This window comes from Empidonax traillii, unplaced genomic scaffold (assembly GCF_003031625.1).
Source record: "Empidonax traillii isolate 1590-97213 ecotype Southwest subspecies unplaced genomic scaffold, ASM303162v1 scaffold615:size383937, whole genome shotgun sequence".
Classification (NCBI taxonomy): Eukaryota; Metazoa; Chordata; class Aves; order Passeriformes; family Tyrannidae; genus Empidonax; species Empidonax traillii.
The window spans coordinates 237,210-256,052 of record NW_020955808.1 but is presented as its reverse complement, the minus strand read 5'-3'; positions in this window follow the sequence as shown (position 1 = coordinate 256,052).

Here is an 18,843-nt window from a genome sequence, read left to right as displayed (position 1 = left end):
TGCCATTTCTTATTTTTCAGTGTGGGCAAGTCTGTGGTGTGGGCATCCTCAATAATGACTTGAGTGGTCTTGCACCAGCACTGGTCTGTTCCAGCACCCAGGCCCAAACCCACTTTCCACCTTCCCAGGAGTGCTCCAGACCTGTGTTCTGCTGCCCTGTGAACTGCACTGTACCTGTGTCACCGTTATGCAGGGATGGCCAGGGCTGCTGCATGCTGAGACTGGTCCTAAAGTCATCCCACAACTGCTGGTCCCCATGAACTGTCCCATCAACCTCTCAGCACAACACACCCTGGGAGCTACTGATGGTTTATCTGATGGTGGTCCACATCCATCTGGGTTTCCTGCAACCAGCACTGAAGTACTCCAGGGTATACAACCAGCTTTTTATGGTCTCAACACTTCAAACTTCCTCTGGAGGAAAAAGCAGAGCAGATGGTGCCTGGACTGGGAGCAACTCACCTTTGACGTCTTCAGAAGGCATAGCCTGGCCAAAGGCCACTAGCTGTCCTAAATAACCCGAACACCTACGTATCTCTCCTTTCCTGCTATTATTCTGGCTCTTCTTGCACCAGCCATACAAGGGGGTTCAGCCACCAGTGCTGACACTCTGGAATTGAATATGCATAATCTTAAAAATCAATTAGGTTACATTCCAGTGGACAGGTGAAGAAATAGTCATAGCTTGAGATTGGTTACCTTACCTGGCTTGGCTACCAAAATAATTTGTCCTTCTTAACACTGAAATAGGGAAAAATTTTACTAAACACTCCTCTTACAGCTAAATATGTTTTTAAGAAATAGCTAAAGTGATGGCAATTGGAATACAGATTTTTTTTTTATTTTAAAAAGACCTTGATAATGTAATTTACTTAAAAGAAAAAAAGTACAGGTTTTATTTTTCTACCTTCTCCTTAACCCCTACAGGCTGTGATATTGTATGTGCAAATTCAAATTAACACTTCTCCCATCTGGATTTTTGTATATTTAAATTGGAGGCTTGGAATAACATTTTTTCTTTTTAGACTAAATGCTTTTGAGAAACTACTGTGTTTGAAGAGCAGTGGTTGGCTGACTGACCATGCTAGTACCCAACTAGGAAAACCTCAGTCAGCTCTGAAATTACTAGGTCAAGTTTTTTTCACATTTAGACTTACAGCCTGAGGAGACATTGGTGTCTTTGTAGGCAGGGCACATTAGCTGATAAATATTTTTCTCTAACTTTGTTAAGCTGTCATTTTTACCATAAGCATGACCTCCTATCTCTACCTTTGCCCTTTTTTTCTGCCAGCCCCCTGTGCTGCTGGGCACAGCCATCTGTCAGCAGCTTTACCTCCTACCTGCAGGGCACCCTGTCCCTTGGGGAAGCGTGGTAGTTGCTCCAGTTGTTCCTTACTCGAATCTCCTCTGTGAAGCAGGAAGGCAGGGTGGGTACAAAGGCATGGCTGCCTCAGGGCTGACGGGAAAACCAAAACCTCAAAACCTGCCAAGACACCTGCATCAGTAACTGGGGCAGAGCAGAACATCACCCGGGGCCTGGGCTGCACTGCTCTGTGATTGCCCTTCTTGTGAGAGCCAGCACCTCCACCTGACCCCTTCACCCCAGCAGATGGGCTGAGCTGGAGTGAGACCTTGTGATTTGCCTGCACATGCTTCAGTCAGCTGCAGAAAGGCAAGGGCTGTGAAGTTCTCGAAACCAAAAGCACCAGTAGGCAGCACCAGCCCATTTCTCTCTGCCCCACTTTTGTTTGCAGCTTCCCCCAGCTCATCCCTCCCCCAGCAGGGCAGGAATGAGAGAGGAAAGTCTGCTCCACCATTCTCAAACAGATGCCCTGCCAGAAACCCACCAGTGAGCAGAAACAGCTCCTCTTCAGCCTCCTCCTCACCCTTGCAGGTGTGTGAGGAGGCAGGCAAACAGGGAGGAAGTGTCCCCTGGGCTCAGACTGCTCCATCCCCATCCATGTCCCCCAGGGTGCCAGCACAAGGGGCAGGAAGCAGCAATCACTCAGCAAATTTGCCTCACCTCACTTTGGCTGGGCTCAGAAGAGGAAAAGCCTCAGAAGTCAATTGGCACAGCTTGAAAGCGAATCCCAACACCCCCCACCCCCACCTTGCCTGCCCCAGCAGCCTTTCGGACTCCAACGCCTGTTCCCAAACTCAAAGAGCCCTGGTGCATTAAGCTGAGATGCTTCTCCTCAACTTCAGCTGCCCTGGATCCCCACCTTGCCCACACAAGGCTGAGGGGAGAGCTGGCCTTCCCGGGACTGTCCTGAAACATGGACACAAGCAGCTGGAGGAAATGCTGCTGCTATTTCTGGGGTGGTCACCATAGGGTGTGCCACAGTTTCAGCAGGAGGGTAAGGGGAACATGACGGGCTGTTTGCTGATATAATCACAGCTTTTTAAAACAAGCTTATGCTGCAAAAGCCAAGACATTTCAGATGATGCTTTTCAGCATGCTGCTGACTGGTGTGGCGGCTCCCAACAAGTGCAGTTCAGAACAGCTCCGCAGGAAGCCACACGCACCAGAGAGCAGCCAGAAATCCGGGGCACGATGCTGCACCCCTTGGGTCTAGGGGAAGCTGTGGGTGATGGAGCAGGTGGCAGGATGAACCCACAGGCTTTCTAGGACTCTCCCTTCCTCCATCCCCACCTGCCACAGCCCTGCACACTTCACTTGCTGCAGTTTCACTCCTTACTCTCAGGTAAAGTTTTTACCCCACCAGAACTGGTGCCTGGTCCTCCCCAACCTGAGCTGGTGCCATCATGCCAGTGGGAATCTGATCTCACCTCTTCAACGCAGAATGAATCAGATGCTGTAGCTATGGATGGTTGCCATTCCTCTCGCTCCCAATGCATCTGGAAAAGCTCCTTCGCCTATCACTCACTGGCCAGGCTGTCAAGCACCAATCACAGCCCAAATGTCCCCATATGCCCAGGGACAGCCAGGAGTGCAGGAGAACAGCTCAGTGAACAGACTAAACCCTCCAGCAGCTCTCGCCCCATGCTGGGTCCCAGCCACAGCCACACACCCGCAGTACGCAGAGCCCAAGGTCTTACTTACTTGCATGCAATTGGGAAACAGGACTGTGGATGTCATGGACAGTGGGAGAGGATGCAGCCTTTTCATACCAGTATCACTACCTGTAGAACATAAAAGTTCCAGTATGTTTCTGTACATTGTGGGAGCAGCCTTTTCTCCCCAAAAATGAAGCCCCAAAGGAGCTGAAGTTGATGAATCTCTGCCTCAAGTGGTGATCCCCATTCCTCCCATGCCCTGTTTACCCCTTTCCCTGATTTGGGCTCAAAGACTCCTTCCCACCTCGAACTGTTGGTTTTTCTTAGTGTACACATGGCCTTTCACTTTGTTTTCTCAGCTGATGGAGAATCATCCGTGTGATTTTCCTATGTCCATTCACATGAAAATCATCATTTACTCTTATATTAACATTCTGCTGATTTGAATCAAAGCAGGGTCGGAGGAGCAGACTGGGCAGGTGGAGAAAAGAAGGGATAAAGGAAAGGGAACAAGACATCTTCCTATAGATAGCAGAGAACAGCTCAGTTGAATCACCTCAATTCCTCTAATTAAAGATACTTAAAGAAGCAGCTTTGTAAATTTTAATTAATTAATTAACTTATTTTAATGTTAGATCAGCTTATCAGACACTTTGTTATTCTTCCTTCAGATCTGATATTTTCCTTTAGAAAATGCTCTTGCTCAAACATAAAGTCCTGCTTTATGCAGGACTGACTAAGAAATCCTAGGGTCTGTGTTGCAGAGAAGCCAGGCTAGAGGCATTAGGAGGTAATTACCAGTTTAGCCAAACAAAGGCACTAGGTAAGGGCATAATTCTACTGTATGTGCATAATACTTTGCCAAAGCCATACCTTGGTGTCCTGCTTACACCTCGCTGTGCATTCTTACTGCCAGAAGCATTTGTTGTGGGTGGGTTTTTTTTTTGTTGTTTTTTTTTTTGTTTGTTTGTTTGTTTTTTTTTTTTAGTTCAGATAAGTCTTTATGTAGTCAATCAATAATATCTTGCACTTCTTAAAGGATATTATCATCACTCCAGCCCTTCCAGCACTGTATCCATCAAGATCCTGTCTCTGATTTAGTCTTCCAGTTTTGTCAAGTGGAACTGAGACACCAAATGTTGAGCACTGAAATTACTCTTTGTGGTTACTTACCATGTGTGGTTACTGTGTATTGTATCTGGACAAGCCTGAATCCCTGGGGTTAGAGGCACCTTTAAAAAAAACCCCAAAACAATCAAGCCCATCAACAATTTATCTATATGTTTGTTAATACAATGGAACTTGATCCCAAATAGGGTACAGTGAAAAGACATATGTCTTCAAAAGAATTTCCTTTGGACCACACACATAAACATCAAATTATTTGATTAAAGGGGTTTGAAATTCTGCACTTAATTTATTCCTGGTCTACTGCATGTTTCATACCCTGCAAATTTCCTTTTTTTTTCTGGGACAAAGGGAAAGGTTTCTGCAGTGTTGTTCTATCCATTATCTCCTTAAGCAAGCTGAAAAATCATTTTGCCTTTGCTGGGGCTTTGAAGCAAGTTAACCAAATCTGCTGATTTTATTAGGCAGTTTGGATGTGACAATAATTTAACACACCTAACAAGGCTGACACCACTGAGCGCAGTTCTTATGGTGCATATGGTGTACATAATGCTGAGGTCTGACCTCATGACATCGTGGCTGTAGGCACAGCATTGTTTGACTCCAGTTCTGGGCAAGGTGACTGCAATGCACTCAGGAGCAGGGAACCTACAGCACAGCTAGCTGGAAAAAAAAAATGGAGAGGTGGTAAGGATCAAGTTCATGGCACAAGCAAATACTCTACGAATCATCAAGAGACTAACTGGATGGCCACAAAGAGATTTTTGTCAAGGGTTTTATACAGCTAAAATCAATTCGTTCACTTCATCTGTTTTGAACATACTGAGGATGCAGCTAAAGATGTCACAAATGGTTAGAGTTGCTTGGAAACCTCCAAGGTGTCAATTGACCATATTTTTAGGTGCAGGAATGTTACATGGACACACCACAATTTCACCAGTGATTTCTTTAAAAAACGAATGGAGTCAGAAACCTACAAGGGAATAAAAATATCAGGAGAGTGAAGCTGAGTTGAAGCAGGGTAACTCAAAATCAATATTTTGCTTTTAAACTCTTAAGGGGAGGCCCAGGAGGGCTGCACTCATTTTGTCCTCCTTCCTTATTGTCCTCGGAGGATTGGCTGAGAAGTGACAAGGCTGCTCTGTACTTACCGCAGGACATTCCTCCCTTGCAAGCCACTTGTTAGAGTATTTGGCTGCTTCCCTGCCCAGGGCCTGGCTTTCACTGAGCAGCATCAGACAATGGTCAAGCCAAACATGAAGCTAAAGATGGAAAAAGGGCTCTTCTCCTTCTGCTGTACGAATGTGTTGAATACCACTCTGTCTGCAAACTCAGATCTGGACACGAAAATGGGTCACTGGATCTCCAGCATACTTGGCACAATCCCAAGAGTTTTCATTCAGGGAGTAAATTCAGTCTGAGGTCACTCCAGAGACTGAGCTTGTGGTGAGGGGAAGAAAAGGCCATGGAATTGTATCCTGTCCCTTTTGCTTGTGACTATTGCTTGTGCAATTATTTGTCTGTGACTTTGTCTAATACAACTGGGGAAGAAGGAGGCAAAATATTTTTCTCTAACCAGATGTGGACAGAAGGCCAGGAAACTTCTGGGGTGCCATTTTCTGTAGTTCTTACAGTGTAAGAAGATATGTTCAGAAATGGTTATAAGATCCTTAGGTCCTTGACTCCCAAACTGGCTCCTTGGGGCCACACACACCCAGACAAAGCACAGCCACCCTAGGGGGGGGGGTTTCTCCAGGATGAGGGATGCAGACAGTTCACAGAGGTCTAAGGCAGACTTTAGTCAAGCCAAAGATGCTGCATTGAAAAATTCAGAATCTGTGCTCTTGTGTGGTCATGTTTGCTGGATTCAAACAGCCAAGAGTGAACTACACATTTCTGCTTTAGGGTGAGGGAAACAGGAGCAGATTTCCCCCCCCTCTCTCCTTAAACAAGGAGTACTTTAGAGACCAGTGGCTGGCCAGCTGGGCCATTAAAGACTCCGGTTTACCAATATCCACCTGTGTACTCCCATCACCTCTACAGGACGCAAAAAGGGGCCTGTGGTCCTGCAAGCCCTGACCTTGGCATCACCAGGGGGCTGTGTCATGACAGAGCCTCCTTCTTGACCCACAAGGCAGCAAACACACTGTAAGCAGTGCCACTGGGGACAGCCTGATAACAGAGCATCCAAATCTACAAAGTCATCCAGCACTAAACTTCAAAAACCCTTTTATTCAAGTCATAAGGCGATGGGAGCTAAGTGCCTCAAGATTTTCAAAGCCCTGGACCTAAATCCCTACAAAACTGGTGGGTCCCTTTGGGCTCTTTGCAAGCCAATAAACCAGAACCAGCACAAGCCTAGGGTGGAAAATTCATGATCCTTGTCTCTGCTCTGATTGTTCCATAGTGATACAGTTCAGTGGGAGATTTGCCTTGGCTTCAAGATCACCTCTTGAAAGAACGCCTCCAGAAACATCTGTTGGAAGAGGTACAAACATTTGTGGACCCTGGGCCTTGAGATCAACACCAGAGCAGGGTGTGGAGGCTCTATAGCATCTTGGGGAAGCCAAAGTTTCCATCTTCTCACCACATGAAGGCAAGGCCCTGTGGGGCAAGGAGAGTCATACAGATACAGCCATGGGATTTAGTTTCTACAGACCTTCAGGCAGCACGTGAGCTTCTTGATACAACTGAAGCACAGAGCTACAGAGTCTTCATGCATTCAAACCCTCTCCAGCCACGTGTAGCTCAGCTGCCCCACTGACAAGCGAGGCTGGGTTGCCTGACCGGAGGCCTTCAGGCAGTGCGGGCTGCAGTGAGATGCCAGCTGGCATTTCTCACTCACTATATCCTGGGGATGGAGAGGTGCCTTGGGAGCTGGCTCCTGTTTACAACTAAAACACTACAATCAGAGTGAGGATTTACACTTTTTTGAAAAAGTGGAGATTTTCGAAAGACTGGCCTGGGCAGTCCCCTCCGAGTCACACTACCAGCATCTGCAGAAGAACCTCACTGCTGTTCTTTGTCCTGTGCGTTTCCATTTGTTTCTAAATGTTGCTTCTTCCCCTGCTTGCACAGATTTGTAGAATGCCAAATCACCTCAAAGCCTATTAAGCGTTATGTAAGTCGTTGGTTTGGTTTATTCCAGCTTCATGCCTCTGCTAGTGACATTCAAGTGGACCATGGGCTGGACTTCAGATCTCCCAGGGGGGACAGATGTGTGTCAGTGCCACCTCATTAACTCATTTGTTTAAAGCCCCGAAACAATCCACTTCCATGCAGATGGAAATCCCAGCCTCCCCATTTTTCACTTAGATGTGGATTCTCCCCCAGATACGAGTTGATCTGCTCAGCTAAAAAACTTCAAACCCCTAAAATTCTGGTCTTTGACCCTATCCTAAAACTAATTTGAACTGTTCTCAGCTGATCGGGAGTTGAAGGAGATGGCTTTTAACTGGAAATACCTTATCTTTAGACAAGTAATCGTTGTTAATTAAACCAGTAGAGAGACATTAGCCTCTGCTTACTTAAGTTTTACCCAGTGAATTAACAGGCAATCAGTGATGTCCTTTTAAATGAGGAGGTTCTCATGGAATCAGACAATCCCAACACCAGTGCCCTTTTCCTGTGAGATCTGAAAAATAAACTCTGCAACATGGACTGAGAGTAAACTCTCCTGCACAAAGCACACATGCTACATGCTACAACTTGCTTTCTCTCTTTAAAACAGACATATAACTCCTGCAATTTCAAGAATTATTTTAGCAGTAATGGATAAAAATCTGTAAGCAGTTGATAGATATAGAAGGCACGATGTGGAAATAAAAGAGTACGTGTATGTGTTTGTACCGTAGAGCCTTCTCTCACTTCAGTAACAAGGAGAAAGTGCTGGAGCAGTAACATCGAGAGCTTGATAGAAAATGGAGAAGAAACAGATTTGATAGTGCAAGGAAAAAAATATTTATGGTGAAATACTTCACATTGAGTAAAAAATTCATGTGCCACACTGTTTACTCGCAGAAAGACAAGAATAACTGTGATAATTGCAAAAATGGTGATAATGCACTGAGATAAATTGCTGGGGAGATGGGAAACAACCTGGAACAGCTCAGGTAAAACATACCCAGATGGGGCTGCCAAGCACATTCCTGTGATGCAGGGAGCCTGGAAGCACTCCTTGCTTAAAGTGTGGCATGTACACCACTGCCAGAGAGAGGATGGATGGATATTTGGACTGATCTAGCGATGTGTACACACACATACCTATGTAAAAGTTTTTTACATGAGGTTTGAATCTCCCTAATCTTGTGTCTGTGTTAGCCTTTAACTTGAGCCAGAGCCAAACACCACCGGTGTGGCATTACTGTTGTGCTCACTGATCTTTGGTGTTCCCGGGTTGGATTCTCTCTGTACTGTCTTCTTTAGTGTGGTTTGCACTGGGGGAAAGAGCTGCCAGCTACAAAATGCCAGCACTTGACACTTATTATTTGCTATCAAAAACGTCTGTTGCAGTCAATCAATAGTGAACTGATTCCACAGAAAGTTTTCTCAGTGACTACGAACTGGAGTTCATAGAACTACAACTTAACAAATTCTGACTGTGAAAGATAATATACAGAATCACATTTCTCTTTTTGCAAATTCATTATTGTGGTCCTATATCTCTCTGTTCTTTGGAGGTTTATTCCTTCTGCAGATTCCCCTTAAAATTAAAAAAAAAAAAAACCAAAACAACAACAACAACAACAAAACCCCAAAAATCCAATCTTTCTCTGTATTTAAAATTACCATTTCAATGTCAAATGGTTCATTTAAAAATTTTGTGAAACCTTGGAGAAAACATTCTGTCTGCACAGTGAATATTTCCCTCCTCAACCACCTTACCTAGTAATGAGGAAACATTAATGCCTCACAGGCCAAGTTAAGCTCATTTACTACTTCATGGAAGTTAGCAAACTTGCTGGAGTTTTTCCCATCAAGTTTTGATGGCTACACCCTTTTCAAACACTATTAGTCTTTTTTTCCTCTCTCCTTCTCTCTGTAACGTGCATACATGGTTTCTATGACTAAATCAAGCCAGCACAGGTACAGTACATTTTCTACACCCTACTTTAGATTTAAAATTGATTCTGAAATTTCACATATAGCAAAAAACCTGAATGTGATCCTTAGCTATGAGGTATTCTTCCAGAAAAGTCTGTCATTTGAGTTACTGAGGAAAGGGAAAGATGAAGAACAGATATGATGAGATCAAAGAAAAAAATTTCCTCTGCCATTAAAGGCATTCTGTGTTTCTAGCTACTGGCTTTGAATGTCCCATCCTATATTTGCTAAAATAAAGCTACCAAAGGTCTGCTTCCCCCCTCTTTAACACCTTAGCTACAATGGGTGGGCACGTGCTTAGGGAACAGTGAGGGAAAAGCTGGGGGAATCAAAGCTTTGAAGTGCACAGACTGGCAGCTACAGTGAAGACCTTGACCTGTCAACATCAGGCAGCTCCAGTCAGACAAGATGGGACAAGGAGGTTGCACAGCACCCTCAAAGGGGGCACCTGCACCCAGAACCTGCCTGTCTTTTTACCTAGGAGGCACCACGGCAGCAAGGTGAGAGCTGGGGGGGTACAATCTCAGCCCTCCAAATCTATCAAATTCACACAGAAGAGAGGAGCATATTGGCAATTAAATTGGATCTGTAGCGTGTTTGTTGGTTTTACACATCTGACACGGGGAGAGCAGCAGCTGGGACGACTCCAGACAGAAAATACAGACTCTGGTGCTTCCCAGTCCCAAAGCCCCTTTCAGCAAGTGGAGTTCATAAACCTCCTGGCAGCTCCAATTATGATATCCTCACTCATAACAAGCAATACCTTACTCCAGGGGAAATCTCTTTGATTTTTAATTTAGCCTAAAGTTGTCACATAGGTGTAAGACACCAAGACTCAGAAGTTCCTGGAGAGTTAGAGAGTACTGGCATTTGCATTTGAATCTCAGCTGCTGGCTCCAAGTGTGAGGGAGAAGGGGGCACAGTCTCCTCTCTTCCTATGACTTACACTTCTTGCATATGTTATTTTTGCAAGAAAAAGAATTCTGGAAGAACAAGAAATGCAATGTTTTTAAAGGCTGTCATATTAAAAATTAACTTAAAAATCGTTAATTTTTTTTTTTTTATAATTCAGGCATTTAATTCTCCATCTGAATGACTTTAAAGTGTTGTTACAATTTGTCATGAGTTACAGAAGAGATCCCAAGCAGTTTCTGCACTTATCAGCCAATCTCCTGCAGAACCGCTGGTTCTTACCATTTTAGCAATTACAACCTTCATGTTAAATATAGGAAATGGGGCCACAGATAAAGTCTCACCACAGCCAGTAACAAAGCCAGAAATTAAATATCTGTCCTGACTCTGCTGCCTGCTCTACCCAACAGGCCACACTTCTTTCTTGGATACAGAGAGAAATTTTTTGCGTTTTTTTCTAAGCTTAGCACAAAACCTCGACTTTCTGTTTTAGTTCTAGCACCACATGCCTTTGCTCCTCCTTTCAGTGTGTCCTTTATTCAGCCCCACTGCACCCATGTGTCCCTGCACACAAACACATGGTTTGTCTCACTGTAAATCCTCCCACTGGCCGGTGACCCAGCTGCAGTGGAACTGTGTGTGGATGGGGTGTCTGTCCAGCTGCCACTGCTGGCATTCTAGGCTGAATGCAAAGTGGAGAACAACGAAATTAGAGCAAATATTAGAGACTAGAGGGATTGCATGAATGTCTAAGAGTGTGTGTGTGAATTTGAGGACCAAGCAGACACCAAAGGAAGAGAGAGAGGATAAACCCTGAGCACATTGCATCATAGGCTATAATTGCCACAGATGGGAGATTGTTTTATATTGCCGTTTTTCAGAGGGTAATAAGGAGTCACCTGTTTGAAAAGAGATAAGCAGGCTAGACCTTCAACCCTCCCATTTGGGAGCATTGATGTTTAAAGTGAAATGTTTATTGGCCTTAATGAGGTTAATGCAAAAGGGTGTTGGGTATTTGCATACCAATTTCTAAACCTCCAAAAGAAAAGTGGTGATGTCTGAAAGCATAGAATGACACCCACAAGCAGGTCTCTGGTTTCAAAGTATCACTGTTTAGAAAAAAATGACATCTCAGATTCTTCTTTTTTAAATGCAAGAGCAAAGACACTTTCAGAGTAATTAAGAAGCAAATAGGTTAAAACCACCAAGGAGACTAGATTTTTAAGAGTTACAATGTTGTTCTAGGGTTCTCTGCTACAATCTACCATTAGCATTAAAAAGAAGAATTAGACACTTACATGGTGGTAGGCAGCATGAATGCTTTCTTTCTACACAGTGAGACATACCAGGATAGAAACACTTTGACATTAGAGCATTAACAAATCTGTAAATGATCAGCCAAGAAAAGAAATCTGGTTGATTGATTGTCAGCTCATTAAACATCCACTGCAAAGTATATGGCCATTGTGTCCTGCATTCAGAGCAGGGTGATACAATACAAATAATAAAGATAACAGCCAGAAGACTCATTGCACTTTGTGGATTGTGCATTTGCTCTTGTAAATCAATTTTTGTGTAGTTTGTCTCCCTTGCAAGTGATATCTGGAAGGTGAAGAGACAAAGTAATAGACATCTAAAATAAATTGAATTAATCCGGAAAACAGAATCACTAGCATTGTTTTGATCCAGTGCTTGCCTAAGAAGAAAACTAGTTTTGTGTCACATCACAAATCTCAGTGTTTTACCTTTTCAATGCAGAAGTGAAATGAATTTCATTCAGTTAAGCACATGCCCAGCTTTAGACCTGCCCTTAAGTCCTGTTTATCACAACTAAACACCACTTACAGTACTTTGCTGAATCAGGGACTGGATTCAGTGTTCCCATGGATAGGCAGCCATATGCCAGGCGTGCTGCGGTACACAATGATTAATTTCCCAGGGGAAAAGAAATCTTGCAGAACTTTCTCTTGATCAGGTCTTTTATTAGACACTGCTAGATCTGAGCCCTAGGAGAGGATGACTTCCTTGGCTGCGATGGCATGTACCCTCCTAGAAAATACAGAAATCAGCTGGGAACAGTAGCACCGGAACTGGTACCAATTCCAACAGCCAGCTAGACCCTTGCTTGCATGTTTATTAACAAATGATCAAGAAAATTAAAAAAGAACACACCTACACCTGTAACAACCTCGCTGTGCCACAAGTCCACTCGTCTGAACTGCCTAACATACACCCACCAGCCCCTTCCTTTCTTGGCCATAGTTGTGTCCACATGTTGGGATGCTCACAGGAAGCAGCAGCTCACTGTCCAAGCTGGGCTGGCTCCAGAGCTGCAGTAGGGACAGACCTCTGCCACTACCTTTCCCTCCGCTGCCCCCCCCGACCTCTCAGCACATGTAGTGACCACCCAAAAACATCTCCATAAGCCAAGAGCGAGCTGGCATGGCCCCGAGTTGGAGTGAGGGAAGTCCACGTTGTCCTGCTGCTGGAGCAGGTAACCAGCAGAGCACACGAAGGGGAAATGCTCCCAGCGTTGTGGGACAGGCAGGCTCAAGGGGATGCTGCTGACTGGGTCACCATGTAACACTGGAAGGAATAGCAGCTTTGGCTCAACAGTGAGCCTAACCGAGCATCCTGCAGGGAAGGAAACCTGCTGTAAACTTACATTTCCCCCTTTGCCAGATTTGTTCCTCTCCCTCTTTCTCTCACCTCTTGCAGTTTTAATCCACCATATACAAGTTTAATGGTTTGGCACCTGATGGAAATCAAGGGCAAATTAACATGTTCCTTCTAACTGATGTACCAACCTTTTCTAAACAACTTCCCTTACTCTCTTCCCTGGGAAATCTATACCCTTGCTAAGGCATTATTATTCCAATTTTACTCAAGGAACAACCAAACCCACTCTTAAAAGGACATTGTCTATCATTCTCTTTCCTTGAAATGCCACACACTCCCAGGGGCACTCTCCTCCCTACCACTGGTGAACATTTAGTCGCCCCTGGTGTAGGATGATATACTGGATGGAAACTCGCTGACTGCCAAGACCTAGGTGCCTGTTTCCTCTCGACATCACCTTTCTCTTTTCTTTCATCTTCCATCATACACATGCAGCCAGATTTTTTGAGCCAAGATTTTTCTTGCCATATTCCTACAAAGCAGCTACATGGGGTCATGGCGGCAGATGTGCACCAGAGAAAAAAATCCACACTAGCCTAGTCCCTGATGGTTTATTTCTTACCCTGATGCTCCAAGACTGAGTTGTCTTCCTGCTTTTCCACCTTCCCTTATCTTTTGCTCCACACACAGAGTTCCTTGGGATCCCCCAAGGGGAGAAAAATGAAACATGTCATGGTAGCTGCTACTGCTCTCTCAGATACTCTCTTCCAGCACAGGGCAGAGACTGACATTTGGGGAACATTTCTTTCACTGACAGCTTCTATTTCGGAATCCCCTGCGCCACACCATCTCCTTGCTTGTGTATGGCCCCATTAATTTCTCCCTTCATTTAGCAGTTGGATTGTTTGGGGTTATTTTCCTCCAGTTTGAGAATACCAGGATAGCAGCAGCAGATAGTACTTGAGAAGAGTTCATACCCTGAGATACACTTGCATTCAACAGGCCAAGGGGAGAGAGCTCCACTGTAGGCCATTTTTAACACAGATCCACTTTGATATACCATAACTGTAACTGTAATTTTAAAGTCAGTCAACTCTCTGGGTTTTTTTAAGCTACTGATTACCTTGCTGTGCTTTACCTGTCTTTCAGAAAGTAGCACAGGTAGTCAGAATTTTTCAGTTTCTTACTGATTTTCCAGTTAAAGGGAATTTTTACAAAGGCTTACTTTGCTTATCATCTATACATGATATATACATGATTAGCTTTGTTACAGTTAGTAGATACAACCTGAAAGAAATCTGCCAACTGAAGACAAATGGAATACAGCAATAAACCAGCAACCAACTCAGTGCCTCTAAAAAGGCTTTAGAATGAAGGATCCATTTGTGGATGAAGAAACCAATTCAGCTTATATATAGGAAAGCAAAAACAAGCTAAAGAATACCCTTAAGGGTGATGGACTCCTGGTTGGACAAAGCCCTGCTCAGTCATAACTGAGAACTGCTGTGGGAGGAACAAGCAGCTGGAGGGGAAGCAAGTGCTGCTTTCACTTTGCTGTTGGGAGAAAAAGAACACCCACTGAATAATTCACTCCTGACTGCTTCAGTACATTTTTAAGGCTGAGGCACTTCTTCCATTACCATTTAAATTACCTTTTTAAACACAAGATAAGTAAGCCCTATCCTCTAGAGTTCCTTTGGGAGCAAACCAGGTTTGCTAGCACAAAAGCTTTCAGGGAGTTTTAGCTGACCTCTGTCCATCTGGGAAGAGAGGACATCCACAGGAGACCAAACATAGACCAAACTCAGACTGGACTGTGGGTCTGGACAGACTCCTGTTTTACTATACACCTGGACATGGAGGAATTAAAGCCTGATCCGGGGCACAAAACTAATCACATATTAAGGCATCTTCAAAGTGTGAAATTTTTCTTGCCTGCTGCAGGGTTACGATAGTCAAAATCAAATCATCGATAAAATGTAGGTGTAGTCCTGAAAATAGTGAGCATCTTCTGTTGTTTCCATGTGACTGTGACACAAAATGTTATTCATGATACAAAACATCTGGCTGCAAAACAGGCTTACGGTACTGTTGGAGTACCATTCATGCTCTGCCCTCCTCTTGCCTCCAACTGTGGCTGCTTATCTCTGCCCCTGCACTGGGAGGAAATAGTAAGGCTGGGATATAAGAAGACACTAACATCAGATCACGTTAATATGACCAGTATCTTCATATCTAGATATTGGGCTTAATGACCCAACTGATTTACAGAGGAAGAAAGAAGCAAGAGGCATATGCAGATAATAACAACACAAAAACAATGGCCCACACATTGCAAAGAAGGTTGGTGTACTGGACCGAATAGGGTTCTTCTTGTCCCCGTATCTCAAATGTTTCTCACCTAAGACCCTACAAAAGATGAGACTGCTTCATCTCTACCAAAACAGCTTCCTTCAACACTGCAGGAAAAAAAAAAAAACAAAAACAACTTTGAAGAGAAGTAACACACATTAAATTGTGTACACTGCAGGAATTTATCAGTCTATGTCACAGAGGGAGAAGAAAAAGACAGACAAGTCATCTATGTCTAACATGCTGTAGTGAGAGAATTGTCATCATCTTTGGGTTCTTTTATAAATAAAATAAATACAAAAAGACAAGTAATTTTCTCACCTAATTTTCCTGTAGAACTGATAATTAAGTGTTGTTGGCTGCATCACCAGCACACATTTGTGATAGTTGATTTAGTGTCTCTGCATATTTAGAAGCTAAAAATTTTCTTTTGCTGAGTAAAAATACCTGTTTCATGGCCATTTCTCTCCTTTAAGTAATAAGTCAGCTTTCATTTTTTTTAGAACTTGCCATCAGTGAGAAGTCTTTTTTTTTTTTTTTAATCTTTCATGTATCTAGGACCTCACTGAAAAGTAATTACAGTGTATATTGTAGAATGAGTCTCAATATATTAACAAAGGTGTAAGATGCTACCCCATGTATTTTTAAAACATGCATTACAAAAACAGTTGTTCGAACACAGGGTCAAAATTTAAAGGGACAAAACTCTGATGGGGGTGGAAGTCTTCACCTCACTGTGTGATGTTTTGCACATCCATTAGTTTATCTTCTTAAGAGTGAAGTGCTAAAAATACAGCTAAGACAACAATGGACAAGGAAAGAAATCATTACCTATGTGGGAAGTACTTGAGGCTTTCCTCACAAATGTGTACACCCTCTTAGTGTGGTTCAGTGTTCACACATAGCCCAGCAATATGGTATGGCAGAGTCATATCAGCTTCATGGCTGATAGCTATGCAAGAGGAAGATGAACAGATTGGACACAAAAAGGAGAAGGTTTAATTTAAGATGCCCAAGCTGGAGATAGACTCTTTGACCAAGCTTTTTCACATCCTCAGGAGTTAGGTGCAGCTAAGTGAGCTCCTCTGTTCTTGGCTCTTCTTCTCTCAGTGGCTTCAGCTCTGGCTCCCGAAGACAAATCCCTGGCACTGTGATGTTATGATGTGTCTGGCATTGGTCTCTGACCTCACTGAGACCACACCGATAGGCTTTAAAAAAAACAATGTCTTTATGCAAATCAAGGGCCCTGCCTGTGCCAGGGTATCCAGCTCATAGGCACACCCTTTTCATTTTGTTTCATTTCTTTTGGTAAAAAAATAAAAAACAACCTTCCCCCAAGAGATGACATTAAAATAACATTGTGTTTAAACTGAAACCAAGTACTTGTACAGTTTTCCCCAGTGTGAAACCTGTTTAAAGTTAAACCATTGAAAGTTCCCTGAGTACACAAGGCTTTGAAGAGTGACTACTTACTACCCATGACACTGCAAATTTCAGCACTAGCTCGTGGTAACTCCCACGTCATGTACACAGTAGCGCAGTGTTAGCAAAATTGCTGTCATTTACCAGGCCCTGTACCTAATCACCTAATCAAAGCCTGCACACACATACCAAGCTAGGACCAGTGCTAACGCCATGCAATGGGGTGATTTTTGCTGCCTTGAGGTGGCAAGAGACAGTAAAGGAGGCATTACAAGAGCCTCCCTCAAAATGGCCACGTGAAAACAGCACAAAGGTATTAAAATTGTATCACATGTGCAAGGTTTCTTATTGAAGTAAATGATGAGATAGAACCAAAGTCCTAATTTAACTCTTTCAGCGGGATCCATGCTGCTTCTTCAAACTCTAGTGTCTGCATATTGCACCATAAATACTTGAGGACTTGTTAGCTCATGCAAGTCCCTCTGGGGTGATTTAGGTGGTTTATTGTTGTATGTCTGCATATGGAGGCAGTAGGGAAGGTGGGAATTGGTGGCAAGATTTTTGCCACCACAATTTGCAACCTGGAAAATTAAACTGCTATTGATCCTGCCCAATGTTAGTATTCTTGCCCCTTGGCAGTGGTATTCTGAGTGCTCCACTAATTATATATAAATGGTTTTCGTTTTGCCAGTTAAACACCAGGGACTATGAACTGAAGCCCACAGCTGCCTGCAAGGACAGAAAGCCACTTTGACAGCAGCAAGTGGCACAGGCTGATCATGAGAGCCTCACCTGTCCAGCCTTTAGCTGTGCCCTTGCCTGTTTGCCACTGAGCCTGAGTGCCAGCGTGTGCAGAGCACTGGTAGCAACATAATATTCACCAATGATTATTCAAAACCCAGTCTTGTCAGAACCAACCATGCCATCTTATAAATTTCAGATAATAAAGACATTTCTAATGAAGGGCTTGTTATTTTCCCAATCAGAGACAAGCAACCCCAGCGTTCTCCTTTCTGTGCCTTGCCTTTTTCCTCATCACTGTTGTGTAACAACCCAAAAGATACATGACATTTATCACAACAGTTCTCATCCATTCACCTGACAATTAGAAATGCCCAGTGGATAGGCTGGAGGCCTGATATTTATGTTTGTATTTTTTGAGTTGCAGCATTTCTGTAACCCTTCGTTACCATCAGTATAGCCAAAAGTCAGCACTTACCTCACACAACAGGCACATCCACATCACTGAAACACAGGATCTTCTCAGCAGATTGAAAAGGATCTTGGGTGTGAAGTCTCATTTGCGTAAAGCAAATTCCACCAGTATTTTCTGCCCAGCTAACATGCTACAACCAGTTGCACTTACCACCAGGAAAGGTTTGGCACAACCTCTTCTTACCTCTTGGAAGACAGGTCTCAGTGTGGGGCAGCAATGAAACCTGCCGTTTCTTTGCCTACAGACAGCCAAGTCCGGATCCTGCTCACAGCAAAAACTACTGTTTAAGAAAACACATCCTGACTCCACTTCTAAACAAATGATAATACTCTGTTTTTCTTTCATACCCAGCATAATTTTATCAGTCACCGTATCACCCCATTGGTATTTTAAAGATTTGCTCGTTATGGTCACATATTTCGAGTAACATCAGGTGGACACATCGTACTCAAATAAATCAAGATAACTAGAATTTAATTAAGCCGAGTGATTTAGGGCAGAATTAAAATGAAATGACACAAATTATGATGGGTTTATGCCGAGACCTAGTGCCAGTGGAACTATTAAGATCATGACTCCTGAATTTATTTGCAGAATAAGTACTTATGAGAAGAGCAGGTTCTTGCTTAGACGTGCCTGCAAGTAATGAAGCATCATTAACATGCCGGAGACTTGTTATATTTTAGAGTATTTGATTTTTGAAGGCTTGGTTTCTTTCTCCCCAGCCTCCTCAGCCCTGCCATCACCACTAGTTGCAAGAGAGGCGGTTTCACAGGCAGTGGCATTCCCCTGCAGAGGCTGTAACACCACTCTGCCCAGAGGCACGGCGTGTTGATTGAAGCATGGTCTCTATGTGTCATGTGTCAAGGATGATATGTCACCAAATCATCCTTGCATCTCTATGCAAGGTGTTGAGATAACACCATCAAATCATGGTCTCATGACTCTTTTTTAGTATCTAATATAACAAATCACTATAAGCTCACTCTGGATTAATGTCGGTGTCATGAATGTTTACTAATGCATATCAAAACTGAAGTCAATGCCAGGAAAGGATTAAAGTGTAATTTTAC